The sequence below is a fragment of the Rhinopithecus roxellana genome, chromosome 6 (assembly GCF_007565055.1).
Source record: "Rhinopithecus roxellana isolate Shanxi Qingling chromosome 6, ASM756505v1, whole genome shotgun sequence".
Lineage (NCBI taxonomy): Eukaryota > Metazoa > Chordata > Mammalia > Primates > Cercopithecidae > Rhinopithecus > Rhinopithecus roxellana.
The window spans coordinates 16,005,284-16,022,943 of NC_044554.1; the positions used below are offsets into that span (position 1 = coordinate 16,005,284).

Here is a 17,660-nt window from a genome sequence, read left to right on the forward strand (position 1 = left end):
AGTTAATTATTCTAAGACTAATATCTTGAATGGTTGGGTTTGTTAGGCTTATTAGTGTATAATAGATTTGCAAAGTTAATTTTTTAAATCATACTTTTTAAATGGCATTTAATCTGTGGTTCACTAACTCTCAGGGACTTGAGAAGGAAAGATGTGAAAACAAAAATGTGATGTGAATTTGGTCTGAACCTTATTTAAAATGTTTAGAAGCGTTAGTTTTTTAAATAAATTGAGGTTTTTTTTAATATACAGGCTGTTTAATGTTTTGAAGGCATAATTGAAACCAGCAATTTGGATTGGGATACAATTTGAACTTACTTGGAATACACATAACAAACTGTAGTCTTGCATTTTAGGTTCAGTTACATCAACTCATGAAAACAAGGCAGGTTCTGTTTTGCAACCATTTTCCTTAATGTCATTTACCCGTTAGGAAATGCTGCTTAGTTAGCAGATGGTAGGGCTCATACACTATCAGTCAAACTGCTGGCCAAACTTAGAGCTAGTGGGAGGGTTGGCAAGGACTGTTTTCCGTGAAAGTACAAGTTTTTTTTTTGTTTTTCCTTCTGTGTAGTTTGGCAAGCAACACAGAGAAAAGCCTTATGCTGATGAATTTGGAAACTCTAAATAATATAGTTAAGTAATGCAGTTGTCTTAATAATGTAAGTATTACTTTAGGGTTGTCTTCATTTTAAACAACTATGACTTCTTGTTTGTAAAAGATATATGTCATGTGGACTTGCAAACGGTTATAAAATCACCTTCAGATTTTACTGTGTTGATGACTCATTTTCTCACTTGGGGAAGAAAAGAAACCTGGATAGCTATTAAAACTAGTACCGTGTTGTAAAAGAGCCAGATGGTTCAGGCCTGTTTCATTAAATTACTTAGAATTACTTGTAAAACAAAAGAATATTCTCAGTGACTTTTCAGATCTATGTTTTGATAACCTCAGGGGTCAGTCTGACCTTTTATTTCACCAAGGCAGACAGTGGTTCCAGGTTTCATAGCTATGTACTGTGTGAACTTCAGATAAGGAAAGGTTCCACAACCACATTGCTCTATCAAGGAACTATGTGGATGATGGCTCAAGTTGTGTGGGTGAAAAAGCAAATGAAACAAAACATCTAGAAGTCACTTTGGGAACAGTTTATTTTTGGTGGAACATGCTCTGCACATAGACCTCACTTTCGTCACTTTAGTCTTCATCACTGTCTCTGTTAAAGTGTTTACAGGCTGGGCGTAGTGGCTCATTCCTGTAATCCCAACACTTTGGGAGGCGGAGGCAGGTGGATCGCTTGGGTCCAGAAGTTCGAGACAAGCCTGGCAACATGACAAAACCCTGTCTCTATGAAAAATACAAAAATTAGCCAGACGTGGTGACATATGTCTTGTAGTCCCAGCTACTCAAGAGGCTGAGGTGGGAGGATTGCTTAAGTCTTGGGAGGTTCAGACTGCCGTGAGCTGTAACCGTGCCACTATACTCCAGCCTGAGTGACAGAGTGAGACCCCATCCCCCTCCTAAAAAGGGAAAAAAGTTTACAAGTGATTTTGATCTAAAGTTTTCATGACTTTTAAATTGCAGAAGCAGTTCTATTAATTTTAGCAGGACCACCCTTGCAAAATGATCTAGCATATGAAAGACCAGAAACTACACCACAGTAAGAAGCAGCCATATGGAAATGGGGAGAATGTGCCCTGGAGTCTGGGTAGTCGCTTCTGTCATTAGCTGTGTGACAGCTGTGGCTGGGCATGCTGCTTAATCTTTTTGTTTCTAAATGGTCTCATTTGTAAAAAGGAGATGATAGAGAATTTAAATTGGGAGTAACAAGATGTTTTTGGAAAGATGGGTTGTGTCTGTGTTGTTGAGGCCTTGAGTATCCACTTAGGAGATGAGTTTTAACCAGTAGGCAATGAGGGACCACTGCAAGCCAGTAACATGATGGCAGACTTAAAAAGTTGTTCTTTTTCCCCCTTTGCTGTTCTTCCTTCACCCTCCCTGGGTGGGTCAAGGGGGTTGGATGAAGTCTGGAGGTAGACGGATTTCTGTAAGAGCACTGGGATATTATCAGTGGGAAATAAAAAGAAAGGACCCGTGTGAGAACCAAAGCATTAACAGAATTCTGGGACCCACAGTATGTGGAGTGAAAGAGTGAGTGAGGAGGCTGATAGGGCAGCATTGAGACTGGGTGACTGGAGGGGTAGGAGGCTCAGAAATAATGCAGTCAGGAGCAGAGCCAGCTTCTTTATTGATCTTACAGGCATGACTCACACTGCCTGCCACTTATTCCTGACTCATGCTTCCTGTCTTGCTAAGTATTTTTCTTTCCATACCATACAATGTTCCATTGGAATAGTTGGTGGAGCCTAATTTATTTTAGCAGTTTACCATCTGTTTCAGGTGGCTCGTGATTTGCACTGAAGCCATTTATCAATTAACTCAAGAGTCCGTGTTTTATGTTCCAAAGACAACCCTTTTATTGCACTACAAGGTAACATTAAACAGGAGAGAACTGCCAGCTTGCTCTTTCCCATGCCTTCCCTGGCCCTATTATCTTAAATTTCTTTTTTTCTATTGATTTATTCCTTCATGTATAAAAATGTGTTTGACTCACTCCTTTCCTATAAATCATTTCTCAATGCTGCTTCTCTCTTAAGTATTCTGTTTTTCTCCTGTTATGTGTTGGCAGACTTCTTGACACTACCTCCCACCTGCCCACTGCGACACTCAAAAACTGTTTTAAACAGTCTCTACCTGGGTGTTCCAAAGGCACAAGCCAATTCATCGTTACCAAAACAGAACTCATCATTTTCTTCCTCCAACCTTCCTTTTCCCCTATATCCTGTCCAACCCTCTCTCTTGTATCCTGTTTCTCAGTGAATGGCAACATCATCTACTCAGTTGACTTGGCCAGAATTTGGAAATATCTTTGACTTCTCTCTTTTACCCCCTAATGCATTTTTTTTCTTTTTAGCACGTAATTTCACTTTCTTTCTTCTCTCCATTCTCTCTGGCACTTATTGTCTATTAGAGACATTACTATCAAATTCAAAGCTGCTGAATTTGTCTTCTAGCATCTACTCTTGACTCTTGGCTTTGACCACCTGACTTATTTTTCATTTGTCCACCAGAGTTGTCTTTCTCAGATCGCATTTATTTGTGTCACTTCCTGGTTAAAATCTCTCTTGAACTCTGTTAGCTTTAACATGCTGCATGAGGTATTTCCGGTTCTAACCCCCACTACATCTCAGCTTCATTCTACATCATTGCTCCAGAGGAGCCCTTGGCTGTAGCCACGTGGAGTTACCCAACTGCAAGGCATCCTCTCTGGCCATATGCCTTCACCCATCACTTGCTCTCTTTGTAGGCTCTCTTCTCTTCTTCCTTGTCCTACTCAGTCCTACTTAGGCTGAGCTCAGATGTCATCTCTTCCAGGAAGGCTACCCTTGATCCTCTGTCCTCTCTCTGTCTTGGTTAGTTACCCTTCCTCTCTGTTCCCAGAGTCCCTCCCTAGATAGTTTTTACTCTCTTATAATGACCTATTTTGTGTTTTCTTCTTGGACTATATGTGCCTTGAGGACAGGGACAGTGACGTACCTGCTTTGAATTCACACTTTCTAGATGCTCAATAAATGTTGGTTGAATGATCGAATGAAAAATGATGTTTTCTTTTCAGCTCCACTATTACAAACTTGGTCTCATCAAGGTCCCAAGAATTTCTTAATCATCAAATCTGATTGCCTATGATCCCTTCTTGTCTTGCTTTTTCAGTAGCATTTGATTCTGGGCTTCTGTGGCATGACATTTCCTGTTTCTTTTCTCTGGGAATTATTTCTCTATCCTCAGGATAGGTTTCTTGCTCTTTCCTCACATCCAGATGTTGTTGGCCCTGGTCTGACTGTACCTCCAGATGTTGACCTTGGCTCTCTCTCTTTGCCCTACATTCTCACTAGGTCATGGCAGTCACAGCTAGGCTTTCACCCACCACTCTCTGGTGTTGGCATTGATTTGGAATAATGATAAGGACATTTCCAATTTACCTATTATTTGACAACTTTAACCTTTTAAATCTTGATGAATGTGAAGCCAGTGCTACTTATGATGTGCAGTAATGTTGGGAGAATGAACTGGTTTTGGGGAAAGAGAAACTTAATTTTAGATTCATCGAATTTGAAATGTCAATGAGGCATTAAGTTAGAAGGTCCTAGAAGTTTCTGAAAAGTAAGAGTCACTTTCTACATATACAGCAATTCTACATATACAGCAATTTTAGAGTGATATGATCCAAACTCTTTTCCAGGAAAATATTCCTCACAGATGTTCTTGAGGTTTTAGAACGCACCCTCTTCCGTATCTGAGTTTGGAACCAATTGAGAAATAGACAGATGGAAATGGACATATTGTTTGACACAGCTGATAGGAGACTATGACTTAAGATCAGTGACAAAGTATACTACTTCGTTCCTTCTTTCCTGAATCAGACAGACTCGCCCCTCAGTAACTGCACAGCTGAACAACTGCAAGCCTCCCTATGCTGCTGAGAGCAGACCAGCATGCATGCTCCCCACCCCTCCCCTCCCCTTCCTGCATTCAGGTCAAGGCAGGGTGTGGAGCAGGAGCTGAATTGCAAGCCTAGTTCTTTCTCCCAAACACTCCTCCTTTTTTCCTGGGAAGATATGAGGGGTAGAGAGAGAGAGGCCCAGAGTGTTTCTAAGGTGTTTCTAGGTAGAGATGTGAGGCCAAGGCAATGAAACATCTCCATTAACAGTAATGTTTATCCAGCATTTGGTCTAGTACTTTCAGTGCTGGAGAGTCTGTTGACTTTGCAACTCTTTCTGGTCTGTCTTGGGAGAGATTAGATAATTAGAAAGTTGTCCTTCACATCAAAGCAGAGAAAACGACCTCCCCCTCATCTTTTGTTTCTATTCCTTCTTCTGCATTTGCAAGGAAGAAGATCAAATTTGTCAGTTATTCATGCATAGCTTTCGTTTATTTTCTAGTGCCTTTGTGGTTACTTGTTTCCAGTTTACTCAATTGTTCGTTCATCTGTGAGTTTCTAGTCTCAGCCTTCCCTGTCCCCATCCCTGCCACTCTCTTGGCTGCTGCCTTCTAAGAATTTTCTGTTTCTAGCTTCCTCATAAAGTGGGCTGGACCATGTTTTCTCCCTGATTCTGAGTGGTCCCACCTTCTGAAGGGCAAGGAGCTCTCCAGGTTATAGCTTGCCTGGATCTCTTTATACCCTTATACTGAGCTCCCTCATTATTGTGTCTGGGGTTTCTCTTTAAGCAATGTGAGAGAAAACTACACAAGATAATGTGAATATGTAACCACATGATTTATTACTTAACACAGTCAGTGGAATCAGTGGAACAAGCAGCCTAGGATGTCCCTTGAGCACCCAGGTTCAAGTTAATCCTTTTACATGGAAAACACTTTCTCCCACGTAGAGATACCCAGGTCATTTAAGACTCTACACCAGTTATGGTTCTGCGTCATGAAGGAGTCCTTTGTCCGAGCAGTAGGGAGCAGAGAATGCTCTCTGCTGAGACTCCTAAGTCCCCACTGTGTTCTTGGCTACATTCATTCTTGGGGTTAAAAGAATGTACACCATTCTACATTTCTGCCCTCTCCCGCTTTGCTTTGTTTTTCTTTTTCCCTTCAATATGGCTGATCTGTTTGGGTTTTTCCAAATTTTCTAATTTATCTTCTATTTTCATTACCATTTTTGCTGCTGCTCTTCATCTCCTATACAATGGCTTCCTTCTCCAATTAGTTCTTCATACTCAGCAGTATCTGGAGGTAGAAAAAATATTCCAAGTGTGGTCTGATTAGTGCAGCATCCAATGCAGGTATCATCCCCACACATTAAAGTGGACATTCCTGAGCCTATCTTTACCCCTTATTGAAGCAGTGCTAGCTAGACTCCCCACTGACCTGCAATAGCCTCTTCAGCATTAATTCTCTCTGGAAACTCATCCTCAGTGACAGTACTCCCACTTGGTTTTCTGTCCACCTTTTTGATCACTTATTTTAGGATTCTTTTAGGATAATGTATCCCCATTGCCTTCTTATATGATGGTGTTTGTAAGGACTCTGTCATTGTTTCTCTGTTCTTCTCATTCCATCTTCACTTCCTGGGTGATTGCAAATACATGCTTTAGATTATAGTTATATGCTGTTTACTCAGGATTGCCAAATCTGTGTATCTCTAGCCATCTCTCTCTTCTAAGACCCAGGTCATTTAACAATGCCTGCTGGGTAACTCCACTGGAATATTTCACAGCATCTACCACCTAGCATGTTCAGCTTGAAGCCATCACTTTGCCACCTCTCTTATGGGACTACTCCCCACCCCTCTGTAATTCTGTATTGCTTTCTTGGTAAATGGTGTCATCACTTGTCATCCAAATAGAATTGTGGGAATCATCCTAGACTTCTCCTTTTAAAAAAATTATCCACATCCCCTTAGTGATTAGTGTATGATACCCACTCAAGATGCATTTTCATTTAGAAATAAATATAAAATGGGATTTCACATTATTTCAAGTTTTGCCACATAGTGAGGCTTATGTTTCTATTTCACTATTTTAAATTCACCAAATTCAAATTTGTATAAAATGCATCCACACTACCCTGAGAACTATGCTTGGATTTTTGCTATTAGTTATCTCATGTAATCTTCCCCATATCTTTGTGAGGTAGGTTTTTTTTTTTTCTATTTTGCAAATGAAATAAATGATGCTTGGAGAATTAGGTTAAATTTTTGAAATTAGGTAGAATTTTTGGTTATATGGATGAATTATATACTGGTGAAATCTGTAATTTTAGGGTAACTGTCACCTGAATACTATACATTGTACACAGTATACACTATATTTTTTTATTCCTCACCCCTCTCTCGCCTTCTCCCTTTCAGAGTCTCCAATGTCCATTATACCACTCTGTATGCCTTTGAATACCCATAGCTTAGCTCCCGCTTATAAGTGAGAACATACAGTATTTGGTTTTCCCTTCCTGAGTTATTTCACTTAGAATAATGGCCTCCAGTTCCATCCAAATTGCTGCAAAAGACATTATTTTTTATGACTTAGTACTATTCCATGGTGTGTGTGTATCACATTTACATCTATATGGATATATACACACACATATACACACACACACACACACACACATATATATATATCACATTTTCTTTACTCATTAATTGATGGGCACTTAGTTTGGTTGATATCTTTGCAATTGTGAATTATGGTGTGATAAACAGAAATGAAGCCAAATAGTTACAACCAACTGATCTCTGACAAAGCATACAAAAAAAATATACTCCCTAGTATTTGGATGAAAATAAATGTTATATTTATTCCTTTACAATAGGCCCATCTGCTGCATGTCCCCACCCATTTAACCAGTAAATTCAATCTCAGTCATCACATTCAGTTCTAATATCCTTCTGCCCCTGCTGCTTGGTTGTGCAGGAGTCTTAGAGGTGTCTTACAGCCAAAGCACCCATGAAGAGAGCTGGACTGGAGTCCACATCCACATGGGCAGCCGTGGCTGTGCTCACTGCCTAAATCGACACAGTCCCTCCCACAGAAACTGCCTAAATTGACACACTCCCACAGAAACATGGGAGACACCATGGTTTCTGAGCCCAGCTTGGGCACAGGGACCATGGCCCTCAAGGCAGATCTTTTGATCATCAGTTGCCATGACTTTCTGATGGTGCCCATTAGAGGACCTGCCACATTTTAGGAAGGTCTACATGGGAATGTGGCACAAGTATCTGTCCTGAGCCTCCATTCCTTCCCTAAGTCTCAGCAACTTTCCAACCTCCCCATCCCCACACACCAGCAACATTTTTCATAGATTGGTCCAATTTCTCTCTTGAAGGCTAGGTATTTTGTGGGGCTGGTTTGGCTTCTGATGGTTGGCAACTTCTGCTTTTAGCTCTGCCATGTAAATGCCATGAAAGGACTCAAATGTTAGCACATAAACCTTAATGTCTTCCCATTTCTTCTGGCATCCTAAAGTAAAGAGAATAGGCAAAAATGAATGTTTCAATAGATAATTTGCAAAGTGCTATGATGTCTCCTACTAAATGTATTGATGGTGGGGGTGGGGGGCATTGTGCCAGGTTCTAGGGATGTGGGGTATGGATTACTGAGTATCTCCCATGCATTCTAGGCACTGTTCACACATGCTCAACGTGTGTTATCTTGTTCATACTCATCCATTTTATGAATGAATATGCCCATTTTATGAGACAAAGGCTTGGGTCATAGCAATTTAGTGGCGAAATTGGCATTTGAGATTGGGTTTGTTTGAATCTACATGTTGTTTTTTCCTCCAGTACATGATAATGCCTGTCCTTGAGCTTGTGTTGAACCAAAACTCTGAGGTCTTTATCTGAACTGCTGACTGGATGTTCTGCCTTATGTCACTGCTAATCTCAACTCTAGCATAACTGTTTCTGTTATTCCTGTTCAATTTCATCTTGTTGATTTTGGTTCTGATTCCAATATTCAGTGAGTCAGCTATGTCTTCCAGCTCTATGGAATTCACTGATTTCATAAACATGAATATAGCTTTATCTATGTAGAAAAAAATGTTGAACACAAATCCCATCTACTCTCCCTTTCGGGGGATCTTCCCGCTGCCCCTGAGTTGTAACATGCCTCTATGGGTTGTTGGTTAGTTATCTATCCACAGTTTGTACCTTCCCACAATATCTTATATTGTGTGGAATGTGGAGTGGTTTGTTTGCTGATTAGAAGCTCACTCAGGAGCATAGCCACCAGGGTGGTGTGGATTCTGGATAGTGTGAAGTGCAGACTATTACATAGCTGGATGTGCTAGGGCATGGTCTACAGAGAATTTGACTATAGTTTAGGAGTTCCACCAGATGCATGCCGGCCAGCTGGTGAGCATAAAAGAATTCTAACCTGGTGGGAATCCTGCAGATAGGAAGAACACAGTGGCGTGTATATGAAGCCGTCAACACATCTTAGTGACAGGCAGGTGATCAGAGACTGGGTGATCAGGTGTCAGGAGTGAAGGTCTGTCTGCAGGGATAAAGGAGAGAGAGATGAGCACAAGCAATGCAGGACCTCAATCAAGGGTAGGGTTGCCAGAATTAGCAAATAAAAAGAAAGGATGCCCAGTTAAATTTGAATTTAAGTTAAAGTTGTTATTATTTAGTGCAAGTATGTCCTGTGCAACATGTGGCATATACTAATACAAAAAATTTATTTGTTCTTTATCAGAAATACAAATTTAATTGGGCATCCTGTATTTAATGTAGCAACCCTAGCCCAGATAGAACTAGAAAATGGTATGCAGTTAGATTCCCCCATCTTTATTTATTTATTTATTTTTTTTGAGGCGGAGTCTCGCTCTGTGGCCCGGACTGGAGTGCAGTGGCCAGATCTCAGCTCACTGCAAGCTCCGCCTCCCGGGTTTACGCCATTCTCCTGTCTCAGCCTCCGGAGTAGCTGGGACTACAGGCGCCCGCCACCTCGCCTGGCTAGTTTTTTTGTATTTTTTTAGTAGAGACGGGGTTTCACCGTGTTAGCCAGGATGGTCTCGATCTCCTGACCTCGTGATCCGCCCGTCTCGGCCTCCCAAAGTGCTGGGATTACAGGCTTGAGCCACCGCGCCCAGCCAGATTCCCCCATCTTTAAATTAAGATAATAATTGGCACATAGCAGGGTTCTTCTAAGAATTAAAATAAAATGCCTAACACACAGAAGTGCATAACAAATATCATATCTCCATACAATTGTAATCTTCTTTCCCTTATTGAAAGTACAGCATTGAAAAAATATCAATTAAGTAGTTGTAATAAATAAAACGTCTCATAAGCCCCAAGAATGAATGAACTGCCTTTGATCTGCAACATCAATCTTCTCTTGCCTTTGGACTCAGATTTGTACTGGAACTATACCACCAGCTCTCTGGGGTCTTCAGTGTGCCAGCAGAAGGTAGTAGACTTCTTGGCCTTCATTCTTGTATGAGCCAATTCCTTAAAGTAATTATCTTTCTCTTTCAATATATATCTAATGGATGGATGAATAGATATGTAGATAAATAGATAGATAGGTAGATAGATAGATATATAGATAGTTATATATATCTTCTTGGTTCTTTTTCTCTATAGAACCCAGACTAATACAGATTTTGGTACCAAGGGTGGGTCTATAGGAACAGAATTTTAAGGATGAGTTTTTAGAATTGGTTTTTGGGTTCCTAGAATTGGCTTTCTAATGTTGTCAGATTTAAAGATGCAAATGACTCTTTTTTTCAGTGCTAAAAAGTGCACTGATGTTTCATGGTGTTATCTGGCAATAGAGATATGCCACATATCTCCATTGGATGTTCCCAATCAAATGAATATAATTAGGTTGGCTTGTTGCTCCTAATGTCACGAACAAAGTATTGAAAGTTCTTTTCAATACTCAGGAATGCAAATTCCCAGCTCAAGTACTGCATAAATGACCTGAAAGCTTCCACATGTGCCCTGAGGGAGAGTCTTATCTCCTTTAGCCACAGGGCCGAGAGTCCTGAAAATCAAATGCAGAATCTCATCCTGTGACCCAGTTTTACAGTTATCTTGTCTCATCCTGTGACCCACTTTTATACTCTGTTAAAATGAAGGCATTGACTGGGAAAGAATGGGTTTCTGACTGGGTGTGGTGACTCCCACCTATAATCCTAGCACTTTGGCAGGCCAAGGCACGCAGATCACTTGAGGTCAGGAGTTTAAGACCAGCCCTGGCCAACATGGTGAAACCCTGTCTCTACTAAAAATACAAAAATTAGGTGGGCATTGTGGTGGGCACTTATAATCCCAGCTACTCAGGAGGCTGAGGCAAGAGAATTGCTTGAACCTGGGAAATGGGGGTTTCTGTGAGCTGATATCACACCACTGCACTCCAGCCTGGGTGACAGAACGAAACCCCCCCCCCCCCAAAAAAAAAGAAACCAGAATGGTTTTCTGTAAGTTGGAATGGGGACTTATGGGAAGACCTTGATGAAACTGGGGACATCGAGCCTCTAAGTTCTGGTGAGTCTTCTTTGCTAGTGGAAGATGCAATCCTACTCCTAGTGAAAGTGGCCTCCCCACTCCCAGTGCTAGTGGCTTCTTCACCTCAGAAGGTGGTTAATGCTACATTGCATGAGGAAATTGTAATGTACTCCACTGAGGCAGTTGCCAAGCAACACAACACTGATTTTTCTTAGAACTCACCCCTACCACCCCTCTTTGCTTCTAGTCTCATAATTAGACTCAAGTCCCAGCAGGCCCTTGAAGATGCGGGACAATATGTGGCCCATGAGAAAGTGCATTACACTCCAAAACAACTACTTGAGTTTTCTAATTTATAGAGACAGAAATCTGAAAAATATGTGGAAATGGATAATGAGGGTATGGGATTATGGTAGAAAGAAGATAAAGTTGGAAGAGGCTGAGTTTATTCATATGAGTTCTCTAAATAGAGATTCTGCATTTATGTTTTTGCACAAGGAGTTAGAAAGGGCTCTAAAGCTTGTATTAGTCTGTTCTCATGCTGCTAATAAAGACATACCTGAGACTGGGTGGGTAATTTATAAAGGAAAGAGGTTTAATGGACTCACAGTTACACATGGCTGGGGAGGCTTCACAATCATGGTTGCAAATGAAGGAATAGCAAAGGGACATCTTACATGGTGGCAAGCAAGAGAGCTTGTGCAGAGGAACTCCCATTTATAAAACTTCACAGCAAAAGAAATGCCTCAATGGGTCCATGCTCCTGGAATTCACTGCTTTTACAGTGAACACAGTTACACTGTGGTTTTGTTTTTTGTTTTTTTTTTTTTTTGAGACGGAGTCTCGCTCTGTCGCCTAGGCTGGAGTGCAGTGGCATGGTCTTGGCTCACTGCACTCCGCCTCCTGGGTTCACGCCATTCTCCTGCCTCAGCCTCCTGAGTAGCTGGACTACAGGCGCCCGCCACCACGCCCGGCTAATTTTTGTAGTTTTAGTAGAGACCGGGTTTCACCGTGTTAGCCAGGATGGTCTTGATCTCCTGACCTTGTGATCTGCCTGCCTCGGCCTCCCAAAGTGCTGGGATTACAGGCTTGAGCCACCACACCCAGCCATACACTGTAGTTTTTACCACTACTCTGAAGTGGCTGGTTTGATAGGATGGTGAAGTGGCCTTTGGAAGACTCAATTCCAGTGCCAACGATGGAGGAGTACTTTGCAAGGCTGGGGCAAAGTTCTCCAGGAATCTGTATATACTCTGAATCACAGTCCAATATATGATACTTTTCCTCCCATAGTCAAGATTCTTGGGTCTAGGAATCAAAGGTTGGAAATGGGAGTGGCACACTCACTATTACCCCTAGTAACCCACTAGCAAAAATTTTGCTTTCTGTTTCCATAAGCTTATGCTGCTAGCCTAGAGGTTTTGGCTCAAAAAGGAGGAATGTTTACACCAGGACACAATGATAGTTCTATTGAACTAAAAGTTAAGACTGCTACCCAACCACTTTGAACTCGTCATGCCCCTGAATCAACAGGCAAAGAAGGGAGTTACTGTGTTGGGTGGAGTAATTGACCCTGACTATCAATGAGAAGTGGGACTGCTACTCCACAGTGGAGGAAAAGAAGAGTGTGTCTAGATGTGCCCGGGATCCAGTGTTTGAATGCTGGACTGTAACTACCATGGGTCAGACCCATATGGACCTGTATAGTTAAAATAATAATTTGGTTTTTAATGGAATTTGGGAAACATAGTTGCTATAAAGTGAATGTTTATGTACCCCAAAACTCAGACATTGAACCTAATCCCCAGTGTGATGGTATTTGCAGGTGATGTCTTTGGAATTGATTAAGCCATGAGGGCAAAACTCTCATGAATGGGATTAGTGCCCTTACAAAAGAGATCCCAGATTCTCCTTGGTCCTACTGCCATGTGTGGACACAGTGACATGACTGTATATAAACCAGGAAGTGGGCTCTCACCAGACACTGAATCTGTTGGAGACTTTATCTTAGGCCTCCAGCCACTAGAACTGTGAGAAATAAAATCCTCTTGTTTATAAGTTACTCAGTCTATAGTATTCAGTTTTAGCAGCTCAAATGGACTAAGACAATAGGGGAATGCTCTTTAGAATACTATCTTCTAGAGAAAGTATGTTTTCTTTGAGAAGAAGTCTCGGACTCCTGGCCTGTGGGATGAGAGACTGGCCTGTGTGGAAGGTCAGAAAAAGAGGTGGGTAAGGGGGGCATTTGCACAGGAAAGGTGTGCAGGCAGTGGAAGATGGGTACATACAGAGGAATAGATCAAATAAGTGAAAATTTTAGGAAATTCAGAGCCAGATTTTTTGGACTCGAAATATCTACCAGTATAAAAAGGAACAATATTAAAATGGACCTTTTTAAACAAGCCATTTGTTCTTTTTCTGGATGCTCAGAAAATTGGTTCTATAATTCTACTGCTTTTCTGTGCTGCCACTTCTCTTTTCTAGTTGCTTTTACGTCTCTGAACGTAGGACTAATTATACTACTTCCTCTCTCTTCAAAAATATACTACAAGTACAGTACAGGTACAAAACTACAAGTACAGCTTTCAGGCCACCTGATCCACCATAATACTTTTCCAAGGCTTGTTGGCCATTTCAACAACTGATTTAATTGCTGACATTTTTCTTGCCCTCCCCAGTACATACAGGCAAAAAGTGAAGTCTTTACTTTCTTTATCATGTTCTTTGACACACAAAAGGTTTTCATTTGGTTAACTCTTATTTATTTTTTCCTTTGTTGCTCAAGCTTTTGGTGTCATATTCTTTGTTAAACCCAGGGTCATGAAGATTTATTTATCCCTATTTTTTTCCTAAGAGTTTATGGTTTTATCTCTCTCTTTTTTTTTTTTTTTTGAGATGGAATCTTGCTCTGTCACCCAGGCTGGAGTGCAGTGGCACTATCTAGGCTCCCTGCAAGCTCCGCCTCCTGGGTTCATGCCATTCTCCTGCCTCAGCCTCCCAAGTAGCTAGGATTACAGGCGCCCGCTACCACGCCCGGCTAACTTTTTGTATTTTTAGTAGAGATGGGTTTTCACCGTGTTAGCCAGGATGGACTCAATCTCCTGACCTTGTGATCCACCCACCTTGGCCTTACAGAGTGCTGGGATTATAGGCGTGAGCCACCATGCCCAGCCGGTTTTAGCTCTTATAGTTAGGTCATTGATCTCATTTTGAGTTCATTTTGCTATGTGGTGTGAGGTAGAGGGTCCAAATTCATTCTTTTACATTTGGATATCCAGTTGTCCCAGTCCCATTTATTTAAAAGACTTTTCTTCCCCTATTGAATGTTTTGCCACCCTTATTGAAAATCAGTTGGCCATGATGTATGGATTTATTTCTGGTCTGTCAGCCCTATTCCATTGGTCTATATGTCTATCCTGTACCTTGATAATTTGATCACTATAGATTTGTAGTAAGTTTTCAAATCAGGAAATGTGAGTCCTCCAACTTTGTTCTTTTCAAAATTGTTTTGGCTACTTGGGACTCCTTGCCCTTACTGTGAATTTGAGGGTCAGTTTTTTCATTTTTGCAAAAAGAGCCTTTGAAATTTTTATAGGGATTACATTGAATCTATAGATCACTTTAGATAGTATTGACATCTTTAGTATTTTTACTGTTTGTAGGGTCTGTTCTTTGGATATTTGATAGATTACTCTTATAAAACTCTTGGCCCATGTTTGTTTGGTGTTTATTCAGAGGCAGATTTTAAATTCTGATTCAGTTTCTGTTATCATTGTTATGTCTTCCAATCCATGAACATGGGATGTCTTTCCATTTAAATTTAGGCTTTTAAAAACTTTTTTACAGCAATGTTTTGTAATTTTCAGTATACTAGTCTTTCACCTCTTTAGTTAAATTAGTTAAATTTATTCCTAGGTATTTTTATTAAAAAGTGAGATTATTCAATAAAATATTTCAGGCATGCAAAGAAATTTAATGAGCAACTGTACACTCACCACCCAGCTTAAGAAATAAAACGTAACATACAATTAAAGCCTCCATGACTGCATTCTCTTTTCTCCCTCAGAGGTAATTGCTGTCTTAAATTTAGTATTTATTATTCCCTCATATACTATGGTAGGTAGAACATTACCCCATCCCCTACAAAGATGTCCACATCCCAGTCCTCAGAACCTGTGAGTATGTTACCTTATATGACAAAAGAGTCTTCTCAGATTTGATTAAGTCAAGATTTTGAAATGAGGAGATTATCCTGGATCACCTGGGTAGACCTAATACAATCACAAAGATATTTATAAGTAAAGAGAGAGGCAATATTTCTTAGAATGCATCTCTCCAAGGGCCAGGTAAGCCCTAGCATCTCCAGCTTTTATGACCTAGACGTGTCTCCAAGGTCCTGGGACCCATTTCTTCTTGAAATGTAAATTAGGGATCTTCCTGACACCTTGGGATCTTGACTAATCCAGGCTGTGACCATTTGACTTTCTTGGGGAGGTAAGAGAATTTTGTTACTCTTTTGGATCAGAGCAATTAACTGTTTGTCAGACAGATAACTGTTTGTCTACAGATAACTACAGATCTAATTTCAATAGTATGCAGAAAGTAAAATGTTTGTAAAGTAAGTGAAGGGTAAAATTACCTATATTTATATCAGGTAGATTTCCATGCCTCTGGAGGCTAGTGCTTTTTACAGGTGCACTGAGAAATCCAAGATTTATTTCCTTGCATTGATCTATCAAGTATTGAGATAGTTTTGATATTATCTTTCATTATAATTGTGGATTTGTCAGATTCTCCTTGTCACTTTGTAGCTTTGTTATTAGCTGCTTACGTAGTTAGGATTGCTATAATCTCTAGTGAATTGCTACCTTTAATTATTATGTCGTCACCCTCTTTGTGAGATAAACTTTAAAAATCCAACTAAAATATAACACAAAACTGAAGGATCCTTGTATCGGTTCAAACCCCAAGAGTGTGCCAACAGACAACACGAGGCGGTGTGGAGCAACATGCTGTTTTAATGAGCGCCTGGGTGCAGGCAGGCTGAGGCCTAAAATGGCGTCAGCACCAAATGAGTACAGGGCAGGGGTTTTATAGTCTTCTGTAAACAGGAAGTATCCCAGTCTGATGTAACTGCTATGTGGTACCCGGATGGCTTCTTTCTCAATCTTCAGGGGTATGTGTCTTCTGGCCAGGGTAGGTGTCTTCTGGCCAGCTCTCTTCCTGATTCTGCTATCTTGCTGACGACTCACGCTGCTGGCACAAGTGGCCTTGCAGCCTTGGGACTGGGCTTGAGAAGGAAGGAGTTATTCATTCCTTCGAGTTTTCAGGCTCTGGGGAGAATCATTCATTCCTTTCTATTTGGTTGTAGAAAAAAGGGAAAAGGGGTGACTTTCTCAATAACTACTTCAGGCATGACATAGTGGGTGGCCTGGGCACCTTGGAAAAAGAACCTTAGTTTTTTGGGTATTCTTGAGAGACGGGGTGGTATCCATCTTGTAAATGTAGAAAGAGCATTGTCTGGATTGTCTGGCAGTCAACTGTAGTTTCAACAAGAATTGTAATGGCTTTTATTATCTGGAATAACACAGGGAAGAAACAGGAGGAGCCCAGTGATGAAGATTACTGTCCTTACCAGCATTTTAAATCCTTCTAAATTAGAGAACCACCCTCCTAGAAGGTTTGCCGGGTCCCATCCTTTCCAGGTTTGGACTGGTACATGGGCTACTTTTCTGATGTTTGAAGCAATTTCTAGAACTGCTTTTCTGTTATCGTCTATGTTAAGACAACAATGGGAGATATTAAAGTTACCACAGACCCCACCCTCTTCTGCTAATAAGTAGTCTAGTGCTAGCCTGTTTTGATAAATTGCCACACACATTTGTTTTTGTTGTTGCGCAAGCATTTCCAGGGTTGAGGCGGTTTGGTTAGTGATTATCTTTAGAACAGCCTGTAGTCTAATTATTCTATTTAGCATATATATGGGAGTGTGATAACCCCATGAACCATCCTCCTCCCAAGTGGCAGGACCATAATATTCGATGATCCATTGTGGAGGCCACTCGTGCTCTTGCCATCTTTGGCTTCCTCCTACCTTTAAGGATCATTTTTCTCTCTTTAAGTGATCATACGCAGGGACTCTGTGGGTGTTGGGGTTTTCCCACATAAAGGCAAAGAGATTTTGGGAATCAGAGTGTAAAGGAATTATGAAAAAAGCATCCTGTAGGTCTAGAACAGGTGGGAGGTTGGAATAGAAGAAAGAAGCACCAGAGGAGTCTGGGTTGATGGCGTTGGGTACTATGAGGAACATAAGTGGAGAGCAGTGTGGAGTTTTTAAAGGATACCTTGGAGCAGAGTTGGGCATGAGGGCAGGACTAAGAAAGAGTGAGTGAAGGAAAAGGTGTGCAGGGAGCAGAAAAGTGGAGGGGGTTGCTCACGGTTGGGAGGCTTGTTCATCAATTCCTACAATAGAGACTTGGGAGGACTGGGTGGGTCCTGAAAAATTAGGTTGCCCCAGTATTAATTATTAATTTAAAAAACATACTGGCCTACCTGCCACCATCAGGGTTACCCTTGACTCGGATGAAGTGATGGTAGTTGCTGGGGCGTCCATTCCAAGGCACCATCAGTCTT

At 41.0% G+C, this 17,660-nt stretch overlaps 1 protein-coding gene and 1 long non-coding RNA gene across 2 annotated transcripts in view; one reads left to right on the forward strand and one right to left on the reverse strand.

The window, feature by feature from the left end:
- FBXL13 (F-box and leucine rich repeat protein 13) overlaps window positions 1–17,660 on the forward strand; it is a 277,423-nt gene that overhangs the window by 76,250 nt on the left and 183,513 nt on the right. The gene's annotated exons all lie outside the window — the stretch shown is intronic.
- Window positions 5,313–6,135, reverse strand: LOC104673550. The gene is made up of 2 exons (XR_749526.2): window positions 5,936–6,135; window positions 5,313–5,794 (listed from the first exon to the last, which is right to left on the reverse strand). It is a non-coding gene; the product is annotated as an uncharacterized LOC104673550 (long non-coding RNA).